The sequence below is a fragment of the Sturnira hondurensis genome, unplaced genomic scaffold (assembly GCF_014824575.4).
Source record: "Sturnira hondurensis isolate 20B ecotype Veracruz unplaced genomic scaffold, ASM1482457v3 Scaffold0001920, whole genome shotgun sequence".
NCBI classification, from domain to species: Eukaryota; Metazoa; Chordata; class Mammalia; order Chiroptera; family Phyllostomidae; genus Sturnira; species Sturnira hondurensis.
In genome coordinates, this window is record NW_028074551.1 from 190,867 (window position 1) to 209,177 (window position 18,311).

Sequence of the window (18,311 nt, forward strand, 5' to 3'; positions counted from 1 at the left end):
GGAAACTGGGACTCAAACCAAGGGAGTGGACCAGAAGGAAGAACGAAACATCCAACCAGAAAAGAAGGAAGAAATGAGAATTCAAAAAAATGAGGAGAGGCTTAGGACATCTTTAAACATTCCAACATCCAGATTATAGGGGTACCAGAAGGGAGAAAGAAACAGCCACGAGTGGAAAACTTATTTGAACAAATAATAAAGGAGAACTTCCCCAGTCTGGCAAAGGAAATAGACTTCCAGGAAATCCAGGAAGCTCAGAGAGTCCCAGAGAAGTTGGACCCAAGAAGGAACACACCAAGGCACATCATAATTACATTAGCCAAGATTAAAATGAAGAGAGAATCCTAGAAGCAGCAAGAGATAAGGGGACAGTCACCTACAAAGGAGTTCCCATCAGACTGTCAGCAGATTTCTCAAAAGAAACCTTACAGGCAAGAAGGAGGTGTAAAGAAGTGTTCCAAGTCATGAAATTCAAAGAGCTACAGCCAAGATTGCTCTATCCAGCAAAGCTTTCATTTAGAATGGAAGGACAGATAAAGTGGTTCTCAGATAAGATCAAGTTCAAGGAGTTCATCATCACCAATCCCTTATTATATGAAATGTTAAAGGAACTTATATAAGAAAAAGAAGATGAAAAATATGAACAGTGAAAGGACAGCAAACTCACAGTTATTAACAACCACACCTAAAACAAAAGCAAACCAAGAGGACAGCTAGATCAGGAGCAGAACCATAGAAATGAAGATCACATGGAGGTTTGGCAACAGGAGTGGGAGGAAGAGAAGGGGGGAGAAGGTGCAGAAAATAAGTAGCATAGATGGTAGGTGGAAAGTAGATTGGGGGTAGGGCAAGAATAGTAGGGGAAATATAGAATCTAAAGAACTTGAGACGTGGTCATAAACTAAAGAGGGGAATGGGGGGAGGGGGTGTGCAGAGTAGAGGGGAATGAAGGGGGGAATAGAACAACTGTAATGACATAATTAATAACATATTTTTTAAAAGATTTCATCATATGTAAATATTACCTCAAAATAAATGAAACAAATATTGAACTTTAACAAAAGAAGGGGAATATGCTCTTGCTGGTGTGGCTCAGTGGATTGGGTGCTGGCCTGCAAACCAAGGGGTCTCTGGTTCAATCCCAGTCAGGGCATGTACCTGAGTTGTGGACCAGGTCCCCAGTCAGGGGCACATGAGGGACAACCACACATTGATATTTCTCTCCCTCTATTTCTCTTTCCCTTCCCCTTTCTAAAAATGAATAAATAAATAGAAATCTTTAAAAAAAAAGTAAATAAATAGAAGAAGGGGAATAAAATGTTAACAGTAGAATCTTGTTGGTGACTAGAAGCATGTTCACTATAAAATTCTCTCAACTTTTGTATGTTTAAAAACATTATAGTAAGGACTTCCGCCAAGATGCAGGCATAGGTGGAAACACTGTGCCTTCTCCCACAACCAAGTTTGAATACAACAAAGGTTTGGAGAACAAAGACACAGCCAAAGAACAGAAAATTGAATTATACAGAAGTCCAACAGCAACAAACCCTTCAACTGGGACCGATGATACAGGGTGCAGCCAAGGGGGGCCCAGAAAAGATTTGGAATGGTGTCCAGAACTCAAAATGTACAGGAATATTGGAGGAAATATTAAGATGTCCTCGCCCCCCCCCCACCCCCAGGTGTCAGTTGGGGGAAGGGACAAATGGAGCAGGGCCATTGAGAGTTGTTTTGCATAGCAACAGTTTTGCAGCTAACCTCTGGAATGGTCATTTAACATATCTATAACCTTTAACTGGTTTCATAGATATGTTAAATAGCTATGGCCAAATTTTGGGCAAGGGAGAAGTGAGTGGCTGCTACCCAGGATGTAACTGGGGGCTGCTTCTCAGAGAGAGTTCCTGTGAGAGAGGCATGTGGCTTTAGCAGAGTGAGGACCCCCTCTTGGCGAGGTGAAGGGGAGAGCCATGCTGTTTTGGAAAGATGTAGACCCCTGCAGCCATTAGGAGGGAGAGCCAAGTGGTTTCAGCAGAGTGCAGACCCCACTAGGCCAGGTGAAAGGGAAGACCACGCAGCTTTGCCAGAATGGAGATCCCTGCGGCCAGGTGAAGAAGAAAGGAGCGCTTTTGGTGGAGTGCGGCTTTGGTAGAAGAGGCCCACGTGGCTTTGGTGCACTTCCTTTGGCGGAGTGGCCTGGAAAGCAGGAGAGACTTTGACTGGAACTTGATACAAAGAACTCTTGCTAGTGAAAGGTGCCTCATGACTTTGGATTAGTTGGAGATCCTGCCTAGCCAGACGACACAGCTCAAGTGCCAGCGACCTGAAAAATGGACGGGTGCTCTTTTCCTGATTTACAGTACCCGGAGTTGGGACAGTGGGAGAAGGGAGCACTGTGCGTGTGTGTGTGTAGGTGTATACCCTTAAAGACTTTAATATTTTAAGGAAGGCATTAGCCCTCAATAGCATTAAATAAACATTTTGTTTCCTTTTCACAAATCTCTGGCATTGAGAGATGTCTTTCCAATTGGCGGCGGACAGAAGAGCCCAATAGATATTAGAATACCGTCCTTGGGAGGGGCCCCTGTTTTCTGAAGCAGTTTTTGGCATCCCTCGGTGGGCCAAGTATTGCCCCTCCTCAGACTCTTGTTCGGTAACACCAGTAAGAGGGGCGGAGCCAGCAGCAGAGCAGGGTCAGGCAGGAAAGATCCACTGACCTAGGCGCGCAGGTAGACCGGACCCAGTCAGGGTGTGGGGCAGACTGACCGCGGTCGCGCGGTCGCGCGTTCGAGCACAGTGAGATGGACCACGCAGGACCCAGCGGGCGAACCCAGTGGTGGAGGGCTGACGGCAGTGGCACACTCACATGCAGTGGGACAAAACACTCAGGCCCCGGTGACAGTGGCAGCTGCAGCGGGAGGTGGCAAACGGGACACCATTGCTCCTCTTGGACCCCGGCCCCACGTACAGAGTCACAACCCAGCGACTTAGTTGCCCTGCTCTGGTGAACACCTAGGGCTCCGATCCTGCTACAGAACAGGCACGAACAGCCCAAAAGATGGCACAAGAAGAACTCAAAGTCCCAGAGCCCATAACTCTAAGCGACCAAGAGATTGCCAGCCTCTCAGAAGCACAATTCAAGACACTGTTTATCAGGATGTGCACAGAACTGGTAGATTATAGTCACAAATTAGAGGAACATATGAAGGCTAAACTAATTGAAATGAAGGGAGATGTCCAGGAAACCAATAGCAATGGAAAGGAAACTGGGACTCAAATCAATGGAATGGACCAGAAGGAAGAACGAAACATCCAACCAGAAAGGAATGAAGAAATGAGAATTCAAAAAAATGAGGAGAGGCTTAGGAACCTCCAGGACATCTGTAAACATTCCAACATCCAAATTATAGGGGTACCAGAAGGGGGAAAGAAACAGCCACGAGTGGAAAACTTATTTGAACAAATAATAAAGGAGAACTTCCCCAGTCTGGCAAAGGAAATAGACTTCCAGGAAATCCAGGAAGCTCAGAGAGTCCCAAAGAAGTTGGACCCAAGAAGGAACACACCAAGGCACATCATAATTACATTAGCCAAGATTAAAATGAAGGAGAGAATCCTAGAAGCAGCAAGAGATAAGGGGACAGTCACGTACAAAGGAGTACGCATCAGTCTGTCAGCAGATTTCTCAAAAGAGACCTTACAGGCAAGAAGGGGCTGGAAAGAAGTGTTCCAAGTCATGAAACCCAAAGACCTACAGCCAAGATTGCTTTATCCAGCAAAACTTTCATTTAGAATGGAAGGGCAGAGAAAGTGGTTCTCAGATAAGGTCAAGTTCAAGGAGTTCATCATCACCAAGCCCTTATTATATGAAATGTTAAAGGAACTTATATAAGAAAAAGAAGATGAAAAATATGAATAGTGAAAGGACAGCAAACTCACAGATATTAACAACCACATCTAAAACAAAAGCAAACCAAGAGGACAGCTAGATCAGGAGTGGAACCATAGAAATGAAGAACACTTGGAGGGTTAGCAGCAGGGGAGTGGGAGGAGGAGAAGGAGGGAGAAGGTACAGAAAATAGCATAGACAGTAGGTAGAAAATAGATAGTGGGGGGGGCAAGAATAGTAGGGGAAATATAGAATCTAAAGAACTTGAGACGTGGTTATAAACTAAGGGGGGGAGAATGATGGGGGAGGGAGTGTGGGGGTGGAGGGGAATGAAGGGGGGAAATAGAGCAACTGTAATGGTATAATCAATAAAAATAAATAAAAAATAAAAGAAGCAGGATAATAAAAAAAACATTATAGTAAAAGGATGAATTCCAGTGCTAGTTATAAACCCAAGATAAATAAAAACATATGTTAACACAAAAACTTATAGATGAATATCCATATGAGCATTATTCATGATAGCAAAAAGTAGAAACAATCCAGTATCAGATGATGAAGGGATAAACCAAATATTATATCTATACAATGGAATATTATTTGGCAATAAAAAGAAATGAAATACTGCCCTGGCTGGTGTAGCTCAGTGGATTGAGTGCGGGCCTGCAAACCAGAGGATCGTGGTTTGATTCCCAGTCAGGGCACATGCCTGGGTTGTAGTCCGGTTCCCTGCAGGCCAACTCCCAGCAGGGGACACATGAAAGGCAACCATACATTGATGTTTCTCTCCCTCTCCTTCCCCTCTAAAGATAAATAAATAAAATCTTTAAAAAAAAGAAATGGAATACTGATGTGTCCTAAAATCGCAATGAACCTTGAAACATGCTAAGTGAATGAAATTAGAAAAGAACACATATATACTCCGTATATAATAATAGATATTATTATTGCATTTATATGAAAGGTCAAAATAGGCAAATCTAAAGAGACAGAAAGTAGATTAGAGGTTGCCTCAGGCTGGAGGATTTGGAGGGAAATGGGGACTAAACTGTTAATGGGTAGCAGGTTTCTTCTTGGGGTGAGGAAAATGTAAAATTGATTGTGAAGATCATTGTAAAACTGTGAATATATTAAAACCTATTGAATAGTATACTTTTAATGACTGAATTGTATGGTTTATGAATTATAGTCAATGAAACCACTGTAAAATATTTAGGATCAGACTTATTATCACACACTTAATTGCCCTGTGAACCACAGATCTCTTCAGCTAAATGAAGAGAAAACATCCTTGTCATATTTTCCAATGTGTATATTTTAATGCAAATTTCTTGATAATTTCTAAATTCATAAAACATATGAACATAGTATTAATCTTTGATTCATCCAACTTACTCCAACCAAATGACAAATATTCCAGCAGGTGGGTTTTGGGGTTGGTTTTTTTTTTTGGAGGGGGGGTTATTTTTTGTTTTGGGTGTTTAGTTTTTTGTTTATTTATTTTAGTAATTCCTAGTTACAAATGTCTCAGACAAGGGTGTTAGAAATGCCTGAACTCTTTCTGCTGTTCACCCTAGATACCTGTAAAGTCCCAAAGGAACAGAGAGACACAGGGGATGAGAGTGCATGTGAAATGAGAAAGGTATTATTTATGTAGGTCACCAGTTCTCGAACTTGCATGCATATTGGAATCTTCTGGGTGGTTTAAAAAAAAAGCATTGATGCCTGAGTTGTCCTCCTCCTGCTCCCGGAGATCCAGATGTAATTGATATGGAATGTGATCTGGGCATCAGGATTTTTTACGGCCTAGGAGATTTGAACATGCAGTAGAGTTGAGAATCACTGTCCTGGGACAATATCCTGAGTTCATGGAGAGGTGGCAGAGGCTTAGTTGAAAACCTAAATCCAAATGGTCTAACTCCTCTAGGTGGACCCAAGATACAAGAACCTCCAGTGGTGAGTGTATGCAGATAGACAACAACATGGCAGAGCATGACACCATCAACCTCTTTTAAATTTCAAAAGAGAAAACATGATTCTAAATCAAACTATTTAAAAATGTATTTTATGAAAACCTTTCCTGTTTTCTTGTTCCTCTATCACTCAATTCTCATCCCACTTCCAGCCCTCAAAGAGGTCGCCACTATCAATAGTTTCTTTTTTCTAGAGAATGCAAGCCAATCCAGATATATATTATTTTTCCCTTTAAAAAAAAACAGGAATGGTAGAACTTAATGCTATTTTTTTCTGGGAAAATGTTGGCAATAATTTTGTATCAGTGCTTAATGAGCTTCCTCCTTTCTTATGTCTGCATAGTACTCCATTATATGGATATGACACAATTTATTTTAAAGACAAATTATTGATGGACATTAATATGTTTCCTGTTTGGTGTTATAGCCAATGTGCCCATGAATAACTCTGCCTGTACCATTTTGTACATGCATGAATATAACTGATGCACATTTTAAAATTGTCCTTCATGGGGTTGTTGCTATTCACGGTTAGACTAGCAATGTATGAAAGTTCCTGCTTTACCACTGCCTCACCATAAGGTGGGTTGTCACAGTTTTAAGTTTTTTCCTAGTCTTATAAGGGAAAAAAAACCACCAAAGAGCAAAACAAAAAACTTCAGTGTAGTATGGTTTACATATCTTCTTACTTGTGAAGTTGTGTGTATTTTTGTATGTTTAAGAACCCTTCTAGTTGGTTGAGTGTCCCCCCCAAAACTGAAAGGTTACATCTCTGTGCCCTGGTCCCAGGTTGGGATGCATGGGAGGGGCAACAAATGGATGTTGAATGGGTGTTTCTCTCTCTTTCTCCCTCTCTTCCCCATCTCTAAAATTAATTAATTAGTTAATTAATTAATTTTTAAAGAGTCTTTCTTATTTTCTCTCTTATCATTATACACTCATATCTTTTGTGGCCCAGCAACAGCACCAAAGAAAGAGATGATCTCAGTGATATTCCCTACTGCTCACTCCATCCAACAATTTATCAATTATAGGAGGAACAAGGAGATGAGTGGACAGATGGGAAGACAGAAAGGTAGAAGCTCTCCAGCCTTGACAAAAGGGAGACACTACTTACATGCCCAAGGGGTCATTATACACTATCATTCATTCATTCTTATAATATTAATTGAATGCCTACTGCTATATAGAAAGCATAGCCTATGGGTAAAAGATGAAAGCACAGAGGAATTAGGAGGTATTACTCAAAATTGCATCATAATTGTACAAGTCCTACCAATATTCATACATGTTTCTTTTTGGGGGCATTGATGTGCAACTAATTACACCATCATAAGCCAAAACTAAACTACCATTTTATACTTTTCCCATATTCTTTGCATTAAGCTAATCCAACTGAGCTAGTTATCCAATATTTGAAAGTAATGTTTCTATAAATACAACCTTTACACTTTTAGCATTTTCCCACAATCTTAAAGAGCAAAATTTCTGATCTACACTTTACTATTATTTCCCCAAAGTCTTTTCTTATTTGAGAACTTTATGTGTGTCTCTTTGCTCATTTGAGGTTTTTTGGTATAGAGACCTAATAAGGACTTTCTACTGAAATCTAGTCAACCCCCCAGGTTCCTTGCTAAACAGAGGCTTTCAATCTTTCTTATTTTAAAGCATTTCCAAGGAAAAACCTCTAATTCTCTCAATAATCTTCCATTCCAGCTTTTATGATCCAGTTGTCTAAATAACTTTCTACTGCCCATCACCTCAAAATGATCTCATTGACTATCTTAACATAATTTGATGCTAATTACTCCTAAATTTAGGCAAGAATACCTAGAAGCATCAGCCTTCTGGGAGGAAAGAAAGTAATACTAAGCTGGGACCTGGAGGTGTAGGAAACAGGTAATGGACTTGGCAGGTAATGGAAAAGATGGTCTCAGCAGTATTTAACTTCAAAGTTGCTTTTCTCAATGCCATTTGCTAAAATATTTAGCAATTAGTTATACCTTGCAGTATCTCAACTCTTGCTGCTGAGTGTATCTGAGAATAGTTGAATTTTAGGAGACCCCCTCTCTTCTATCTCTGAAGATTTGGGAGTGTTTTCTAATATAAAATGATAGTTACTACCTACTTAATATTCTTTAGATTTTCTTCTAACTGTATTTGATGGTATATCTATTAAAATTTGTCCTTAGAGCTGTCTCTTCTAAGGTTGGATGGTAACCTACCTTGAATGAGAACTTCCTTTTTTGTGTGGGGGAAAAGTTATCATGAGGTATAATTAAACTCCTTTTTATTATTTGCCTTATTCTTCTATTACTTAAATCCTGGGAAAAGTTAGACTCAAACTACATTGACTTACAGATGTTACAATGATAGAGTTCATCTCTTTACATTTTATTTGAATTCTATTTTATAGTGTTTCCATGACGGGTAAACGGAGGCTTCTCTATTGCCCTAAAGCACAAGGGATTACAAAGGGTTGGTTTGGGAATGACACAATTAATTGTCAATTAGGCTAAGAAGTAATGAAGGAGATTTGTTGAGGGGAGGAGAAGCAGATGCTCTCTTAACAAAATAAAGCTAGTGTATATTCAGCAAAACTAGAATCAAAGTAATGTTAGTACAAGAAATGTGAATTACTCTAGTGGACCAGATGGAAGAGGAGGAGAGAAAATCAGCCAAAAAACAATTCCTACAGGGGAAAGATGGGTTGATCTTGTATGATGAGGAAAAAACTAGATAAAGCCTGGTATACAAGCACTCCCATTTTCCAGCTACTTCATTAAATCTCTGTCCTCGGGAGCAAACTCATTCTGAATAGGCAACTAGGAAGGCCAAAAGATAAGAGACCCAAACCCACTACTTTGGGTCTCTGTAACTGAGCCAAAAGGAAAAACATTGATGTCTGAGACTTCAAAATGTACAGTATTTGGACTTCCACCAAGATGGAGGCATAGGTGGAAACACTGTGCCTTCTCCCACAACCAAGTTTGAATACAACAAAGGTTTGGAGAACAAGGACACACCCAAAGACCAGAAAATGGAATTATACGGAAGTCCGACAACTACTGAACCCTTCAACAGGAATGGTAAGAGAGGCAGAGCCAGCAGCGGAGCTGGGTCGGACAGGAAAGATCCCCGACCTAGGCGCACAGGCAGCCCGGAACCAGTCGGGGTGTGGGGCAGGCTGACCGTGGTCGCACATTCGCGCACAGTGAGATGGACCACACAGGCCCCAGGGGGTGAACCCAGTGGTGGAGGGCTGACGGCGGTAGCACACTCGCGTGCAGTGGAACGAAACGCGTGGGCCTGGTGACGGTGGTGGCTGTAGTGCCGGTGGGGGCCACAGTGGCAGGCAGCAGAGGGAAGCCATTGTCCCTCTTTGACCCCGCCCCCACATACAACGTCACAACCCAGCGACTTAGTTGCCCTGCTCTGGTGAACACTTTATGGCTCCGATCCTGCTACGGAACAGGCACGAACAGCCCAAAAGATGGAACAAGAAGAACTCAAAGTCCCAGAGCCCATAACTCTAAGCGACCAAGAGATTGCCAGCCTCTCAGAAGCACAATTCAAGACACTATTCATCAGGATGCTCACAGAATTGGTAGATTATAGTCACAAATTAGAGGAACATATGAAGGCTAAACTAATTGAAATGAAGGGAGATGTCCAGGAAACCAGTAGTGATGGAAAGGAAACTGGGACTCAAATCAATGGAATCAGAAGGAAGAACGAAACATCCAACCAGAAAGGAATGAAGAAATGAGAATTCAAAAAAATGAGGAGAGGCTTAGGAACCTCCAGGACATCTGTAAACGTTCCAACATCCGAATTATAGAGGTACCAGAAGGGGGAAAGAAACAGGCATGAGTGGAAAATGTATTTGAACAAATAATAAAGGAAAACTTCCCCAGTCTGGCAAAGGAAAGAGACTTCCAGGAAATCCAGGAAGCTCAGAGAGTCCCAAAGAAGCTGGACCCAAGAAGGAACACACCAAGGCACATCATAATTACATTAGCCAAGATTAAAATGAAGGAGAGAATCCTAGAAGCAGCAAGAGATAAGGGGACAGTCACCTACAAAGGAGTACCCATCAGACTGTCAGCTGATTTCTCAAAAGAAACCTTACAGGCAAGAAGGGGCTGGAAAGAAGTATTCCAAGTCATGAAATCCAAAGACTTACAGCCAAGATTGCTTTATCCAGCAAAACTTTCATTTAAAATGGAAGGACAGATAAAGTGGTTCTCAGATAAGATGAAGTTCAAGGAGTTCATCATCACCAAGCCCTTATTATATGAAATGCTAAAGGGACTTATATAAGAAAAAGAAGATGAAAAATATGAACAGTGAAAGGACAGCAACCACACAGTTATTAACAACCACACCTAAAACAAAAGCAATCCAAGAGGACAGGTAGATCAGGAGTGGAACCATAGAAATGAAGAACACATGGAGGGTTAGAAACAGGGGGGTGGGAGGAGGAGAAGGGGGGAGAAGGCACAGAAAATAGCATAGATGGTAGGCAGAAAATGGATAGGGGGGAGGGCAAGAATAGTAGGGGAAATATAGAATCTAAAGAACTTGAGACACGTGGTTATAAACTAAGGGTGGGAGAATGATGGGGGAGGGAGTGTGGGGGTGGAGGGGAATGAAGGGGGGGAACAGAACAACTGTAATGGTATAATCAATAAAATATATTTTAAAAATGTACAGTATTTGGAGCCCAATCTGCAGAGCATAGAAGGATCAAGGTACTGAAACACAGAATAGGAGCCTTGAAATGGAGACTCTGCAGAAAAGTACACGTGAGGCACACATACCTAAAAAGCAACATAAGTCTTTAAAAAATATGAGAAAAGGGCCAAGGAGAATGCTATGGGAATAACATAGAAATACAAAGTAAGTGGTGGAAAAACAAAACAAAATTCAGAATCTGACCTCAACCTAACAATCCTTACTAGAAGAAAGTAAGCATAAATTACCGTGCCTTGGTAGAAGTAGTAAGATTCAGGGTATCTCTAAAATAGATAATCCCTAATGTATTGTAGTTGATATTTTGGTATTTAAAAACAGAATAAAAGTATTTCAAAAAATATGTAGCACTTCTGGCCAAGATGGAGGCATAGATAGATACATTTTGCCTCCTTGCACAACCAAAAGAAGGAAAACCACAAATTTAAAAAACAAAACACAACCAGAACTGCTAGGAAATCAAACTGTGTGGAAGTCCAATGACTAAGGAGTTAAAGAAGGAACATTCATCCAGACCGGTAGGAGAGGCAGAGACAGGCAGACCTGGCAAGGCAGCAGCTAGAGAACAGGGTAGGTGAGGCAGTGGCTGGTGGTCCCACACTTGTGTGTGGATAAACTGGGAGGAACGACTGGAAAGTGAGACAGTGAAATCCAGGGTTCCAGTGTGGGAAGAAAAAGCCTCAAAACCTCTGGCTGTAAAAGTCTGTGTTGGTTGCAGCAGTGGGAGAAACTCCCAGCCTCACAGGAGAGTTCATTGGAGAGACCCACAGGGTCCTAGAGCATACACAAACCCACCCACCTGGGAATCAGCACTAGAAGGGCCTATTTTGCTTGTGGGTAGCAGGGGAAGTGACAGAAAGCATGGTGAGAACCAAGTAAGCAGTGTTGTTCCCTCTCTGACCACCCCCTACATACAGTGCCACAATGCAGTGATGTGGGTTGCCCTGTTGTAAGCAGCAGAGCCTTATATCTAAGGCAGAGGCAATGTGTATGTGTGTGTGTGTGTGTGTATGTGTATTTATGTGTGTATATATATATATATACATATATATATATATATATATACATATATATATATATATATGTATATATATATATATATCAAATGAAAGAACAGATCAAAGCTCCAAATAAAGAGATAGCCAACCTATCAGATGCAGAATTCAAAACACTGGTAATCAGGATGCTCACAGAAATGATTGAGTATGGTTGCAACATGGAGGAAGAAGTGAAGGCTATGAAAAGTGAAATAAAGGAAAATGTACAGGGAACCAAAAATGGCAGGAAGGAAACTGGGGCTCAAATGAACAATTAGGAACAAAAGGAAAAAATAAACATTCTTTGGAACAGAATGAATGAATGAAAATTCAAAATAATGTAGAGAGCCTTAGGAACCCCCAGTACATGTTTAAAGGTTCAAACATCCAAATCATAGGGGTGCCAGAAGGAGAAGAACAGCAAGAAATTGAAAACTTTTTTGAACAAATAATGAAGGAGAACTTCCCCAGTCTGGCAAAGGAAATAGACTTCCAGGAAGTCCAGGAAGCTCAGAGAGTCCCAAAGAAGTTAGACACAAGGAAGCACACACCAACGTACATCATAATTTCATTACCCAAGATTAAAGAGAAGGAGAGGATCTTAAAAACAGCAAGAGAAAAGGAGATGATTACCTGCAAAGGAGCTCCCATAAGGCTATCAGCTGATTTCTCAAAATAAATCTTGCAGGCAAGAAGGGGCTGGAAGGAAGTATTTGAAGTCATGAAAGGCAAGGACCTACATCCAGGATTACTCTGTCCAGCAAAGCCATCATTTAGAATGGAAGGGCAGATAAAGTACTTCCTAGAAAAGGTCAAGTTCAAGGAGTTCATCACCAAGCCCTTATTATATGACATGTTAAAGGGACTTATCTAAGAAATAGAAGAAGATCAAACCTATGAACAGTAAAATGACAACAAGTTCACAACTATCAACAATTGAATCTAAAAAGAAAAACAAAACCAAAAATGAACTAAACAAACAACTAGAGCAGAAACAGAATCACAGAAACCAAGATCACATGGAGGATTATCAACAGGGAGTAAGAAGGAATTGAATGGGGGGGGGGATGGTACAGGGAAAGAGAAACATAATTTATAGGCATAAAATAGACAAGGTGAAATTAAGAATAGTATAGGAATTGGAGAAGCCAAAGAACTTGTATGTACAGTTCATGGACATAAACTAAATGGGAGGAATGCTGGAGGGAGGAGAAGTGCAAGTTGGAGGTGGGTAAAGTGGGAAAAAAACAGAACAGCTATAAGACAATAATCAGTAAATTATACTTAAAAATAATGCTAGATATTAAATAGCAATGAATTATTTGCCACCGTTATTGAAGGTCAAATAATTTTCAGGCATTGGATGTAAAGAGAAGATTTTTAAAAGAATATTTTTATTATTTTTCGATTACAATTTACCTTCAATATTATATTGTATTAGTTTCAGGTGTACAGCATAATAACTAGACAATCAAATACCTTATAAAGTGTTTCCCACTACCTGATATTTCTAATGCCCACCTTGTACCATACATAGTTATCACAATATTCACCATATTCCCTATGCTGTACTTCATATCCTTGTGATTATTTTGTAAATACCCATTTGTACTTCTTAATCCCTTCACCTTTTTCAGCCAGTCTCCCTAAATCCCTCCCCTCTACAACCATCATTCTATTCTCTATATTTATAAGTCTGTTTCAGTTATGTTTATTCTCTTCCTTAGACTCCACATAAACGTGAAATCATATGGTATTTGTCTTTCTATGATTGACTTACTTCACTTAGCATAATAACCTCTTGGTCCATTCATGTGGTCACAAAAGGCTGACATTTCATTCTTTTTAAATTTATTTTCTTTATTTTTTTTATTTAATTCTCATTCAAGTACAGTTTTTTGTTTATTCCCTGCCCTGCCCCCGCCCGTGCTCCTCACCTCCCTCCCATTTCCACCCCCCCACCTTAATTATTGTCCATGTGCCCTTTATACTTTTTCATGTGAGTCCCTCCCGTTTTCCCCTATGATACTCTCCCCTCTCCTCTCTGGACCCTGTCAGCCTGTTCCGTATTTGAGTGTCATTGGCCATATTTTGCTTGATTGTTTGTTTTGTTGTTTAGATTCCTGTTAAAGGTGATATCATATGGTATTTGTCTTTCACTGCCTGGCTTATTTCGCTCAGCATAATGCTTTCCAGTTCCATCCATGATGTTGCAAAGGGTAGGAGCTCCTGCTTCCTTTCTGCAGCACAGAATTCCGTTGTGTAAATGTACCATAGCTTTTTCATCCAGTCATTTACTGATGGGCACCTAGGTTGCTTCCAACTCTTGGCTATTGTAAATTGTACTGCTATGAACATCAGAGTGCACAGGTTCTTTTAGATTGGTGTTTCAGGGTTCTTAGGATATACACCTAAGAGTGGAATTGCTGGGTCAAAAGGCACGTTCATATTTAGTTTTCTTAGAAAGTTCCATACTGTTTTCCATAGTGGTTGTACCAGTCTGCAATCCCACCAACATTGAACTAGGGTCCCCTTTTCCCCACAACCTCTCCAGCACTTGTTGTTTGTTTCTTTCTTTATGATAGCCATCCTGACCGGTGTAAAGTGGTATCTCATTGTGGTTTTAATTTGCATCTCTCTAATAGCTAGCGATATCGATCATCTTTGCATGTGTCTCTGGATCCTCTGTATGTCCTCCTTGGAGAAATGTCTGTTCAAGTCCTTTGCCCATTTTTTAACTGGGTTGCTCGTCTTCTTTGAGTGGAGTCGACTGAGTTCTTTGTATATTTTGGAGATTAAACCTTTGTCTGAAGTATGATTGGGAAATATGTTTTCCCAAACAGTTGCTTCTCTTTTAATCTTGATACTGTTTTTTTTTTTTAGCCATGCAGAAGCTTTTAATTTTCATGAGATCCCATTTGTTTATTCTTTCCCTTATGTCCCTTGCTCTAGGGGATGTATCAGTAAAAATCTTGCTGCGTGGATTATCTGAGATTTTCCTGCCAATGTTCTCCTCTAGAGCTTTAATGGTTTCACGGCTTATATTTAAATCTTTTATCCACCTTGAATTAATTTTGTTGTATGGTGTAAGTTGGTGCTCTAGTTTCATTTTTTTGCATGTAGCTGTCCAGTTCTCCCAACACCATTTGTTGAAGAGGCTATCTTTACTCCATTTTACGTTACTGGCCCCTTTGTGGAATATTAATTGACTGTACAGATTTGGGTTTACTTCTGGGCTCTCTGTTCTGTTCCATTGGTCTATGTGCCTGTTTTTATGCCAGTAGCAGACTGTTTTGATTACAGTGGCCTTGTAATACAGTTTGATATCCGGTATTGTGATCCCTCCTACTTTGTTCTTCTTTTTCAAAATTGCAGCAGCTATTCGGGGTATTTTCTGGTTCCATATAAATTTTTGAAGTGTTTGTTCTATGTCTGTGAAATATGCCATTGGAACTTTGGCATATTTACATAAAACCATATAACTAAAACATTTATGCAAACATTTGGGTTACATAAAACCATATAACTAAAATATTTTTGCAAACATTTGCTCTTGCTCCTCCTTCTCTGCTGAACCTATCTATGAACATCCATTTGATTATTTGAGTATCCGAACCTATCTATGATCATCCATTAGACCCTGCCTCCTGCATAGCTGTAATCCTAAATCATACCACCCAGGCAGCATCTGATAGGACCTGAGATGAGCACTCAATCCAAGATGGACCATGTGTCCCCGAGATAGCAGAGGGACTTTGACTTGGAAATGGAAAATACTGAGGGGCTAGTAAGCCAAGTTAAGACCTGGTGATCAGAAGGAATGCAAAAATGTCACCACTCCCCACTCTCTACTCAAAAACACAATAGTAGCTGATTTTACCTTTCTACTAAGTGCCTGTTTAAATTACTTAGCTGCATGCACAGTTGATCTAGATTTGATTGCTATTTGCCCTTCCTAGGGTGGTGATAATGAACAGTCTGTCATCTTGCCCTCACAGGGCAGGTGCAAACATAGGCAATGCAGCTGGAAGGGGATGTCACCCAACCCTGATACGGCAAATCTGCAAGACTGCCTTTTTAAAAAAAACTCACCTTTTCTCAGAAAGCCTGCTCTGTCCCCAGCTTATAAAAGTAGCCAAGCAGAGCCAGCCCCTGAGCCATTTCAGAGGACCTTCCTTTATTTCTTTTGTACTGTCTCTGTTGTACTTGAGCATAAGCTTAATAAAACCTGCCTGGAAATTTCTCTGAGACTCCCTAATGATTTCTATCTTGGGAAACCCAAGACTCACAATGCTAGTAACATCCCTTCCCTGAGAATTTGGAATAGAAATAAAGAAAACTGTTTGGTCTCTCTGTATCTCTATTGCTATATGATATAAACTTGGAAATTATTGTTGACAACTGTTTTCTGCCATATGAACCAGGAAACAGAAATCTTCAATTTGCAGTATGAAAAAAGAGTGACACAGATATTTGGAGGGAGACAGAGGCAGAGAGTGTATTTGTTTCTCCAAACTGCCCTAAAAAAGTGTCCTAGACTAGGATGGTTTAAAATGTCAGGAATGTATACTGTCACAGTTTTGGAGGCTAGAAGTTTAAAATCAAGGAGTTGGCAGGGCCACACTCCCTCTCAAGAATCTAGCGGGGGATCTGTTCTATGCCTTTTTCTTTGTTTTTAGTGTTGCTGGCAATGCTTGCGGCTGCTTGATTTGTAGATACTCTAGTCCAGTCTCTAGCTTCATAGTCACATGGCATTCTTCCCTCTGTGCCCGTCTGTGTCTCTTCTTCCCTTCCTATAAGGACACCAGTCCTGTGGGATTAGGGCCCATCTTCAGCATGACTTCATCTTAACTTGATTTCTTCTGCAAAGACCCTATTTCCAAATAAGGTCATGTTCACAGGTACCAGAGATTAGGAGTTCAACATATCTTTTTAAGATACACAGTTCAATCCAAGACCTAAGGAGTTCTTGGACTACCTTCTGCTTATAGGCCCTGGTTCCATCTCTAAGACCCAGCTGTAGCCTGGCCTTTGCATTCCTGTAGTACTCCAATAATAAAGTCCTGGGGTAGTCTGGTCAGAGCTGATTTGTGGTACTTATTATCAACAGAGTCCTAATTAATGTACTAGGCATGGCCCAACTCCCTGTTATTGTTTCTTCTTTTTACACCTGAGACATGCTACAACTTTTACATTTTTCCACTAAATTACAAAGGAGCAGAGAGGGAACAAATAAAATAAAGGTGTAACTAACAAAATACAGGTTTTCTGACCTGATTTCTGTCTGTTTATAACTGCTTTTATGTGCCTGTTTTACTATACCTGATATCTAAAGACAGCATTTTCTTTTTTTATTGTTGTTCAACTACAGTTGTCCCCATTTTCCCCTACCACTCTCTTCGCCCCACCCACCACCACCTCCCACACTAAGTCCCACCCCCACCCTTTTGTCTTTGTCCATGGGTCCTTTATACATGTTCCTTAATGACCCTCCTCCTTTTTTCTCCATTATCCCCTTCACCTCCACTCTGGTTAGTCAGTTTGCTATTTATTTCAATGTCTCTGGTTATATTTTGCTTTCTTCTTTGTTTTGTTAATTAGGTTCCACTTATAGGTGAGATCCTATGGTATTTGTCTTTCACCACCTGGTTTATTTTACTTAGCATAATACTTTCCAGTTCCATCCATGCTGTTGCAAAGGGTAGGAGCTCCTTTTTTTTTTTTCCTGCTGCATAGAATTCCATTGTGTAAATGTATCACAGTTTTTTGATCCACTCTTTTACTGATGGGCATTTAGGCTGTTTCTAGCACTTGATTATTGTAAATAATGCTGCTATGAACATTGGGGTGCATAAGTTTTTCTGAATTGGTGTTTCAGGCTTTTGGGGTATAATGCCAGCAATGGGATTGCTGGGTCAAAAGGCAGTTTCATTTTTAGTTTTCTGAGGAAATTCCATACTGTTTTCCATAGTGGTTGAACCAGTCTGCATTCCCACCAACAGTGTACTAGGGTTCTCTTTTCTCCACAACCTCTCCAGCACCTGTTGTTTGTTGATTCGTTTATGGTGGTCATTCTGACTGGTGTGTAGTGGTATTTCATTGTGTTTTTAACTGGCATCTCTCTGATGGCTGGTGGTGCTGAGCATCCTTTCATATGTCTCTTGGCCCTCTATATGTTCTCCTTGGAAACATGTCTGTTCAGGTCCTTTGCTCATTTTTAATTGGATTGTTTTCCTGGTGTGAAGTCATGTGAGTTCTTTATAGATTAAAAATATGGAACTCTTCACAAATTTGCATGTCATCCTTGTGCAAGGGCTATGCTAATTTTCTCCATATCATTTCAATTTTAGTATATGTGTTGCTGAAGCTAGCACTAAAGATAGCATTTTTTAAACTATATCATACGAAGTGGTGTTTCATTAAAAAAGTTACACCAAAGATTGTTTCACTTAAAATTAATTTTTATAAGATGTTATGATTAAAGAAACTGAGAACTTGGAAGATTATTGTCTTGCCCAAAGGCTCACATCCCAAACCAGGAAAGCTGACATTGGAAATATGTTCTCTTCACCACACTTAATGATTAAATCTTAACAATTATGTTCAATGTTAAGTCAAAATACTAATGTATTGCTTTACAATATCTAATGATAAAATTGT

The 18,311-nt window shown here is 40.3% G+C and overlaps 1 non-coding gene across 1 annotated transcript; it reads right to left on the reverse strand.

Annotated features, from left to right (window-relative positions):
* Positions 1-17,918: 17,918 nt before the first annotated feature.
* On the reverse strand, positions 17,919-18,025 carry LOC118981273 (U6 spliceosomal RNA). Its single transcript, XR_005065316.1, has one exon. It is a non-coding gene; the product is annotated as a U6 spliceosomal RNA (small nuclear RNA).
* Between the last annotated feature and the right edge of the window lie 286 nt (positions 18,026-18,311).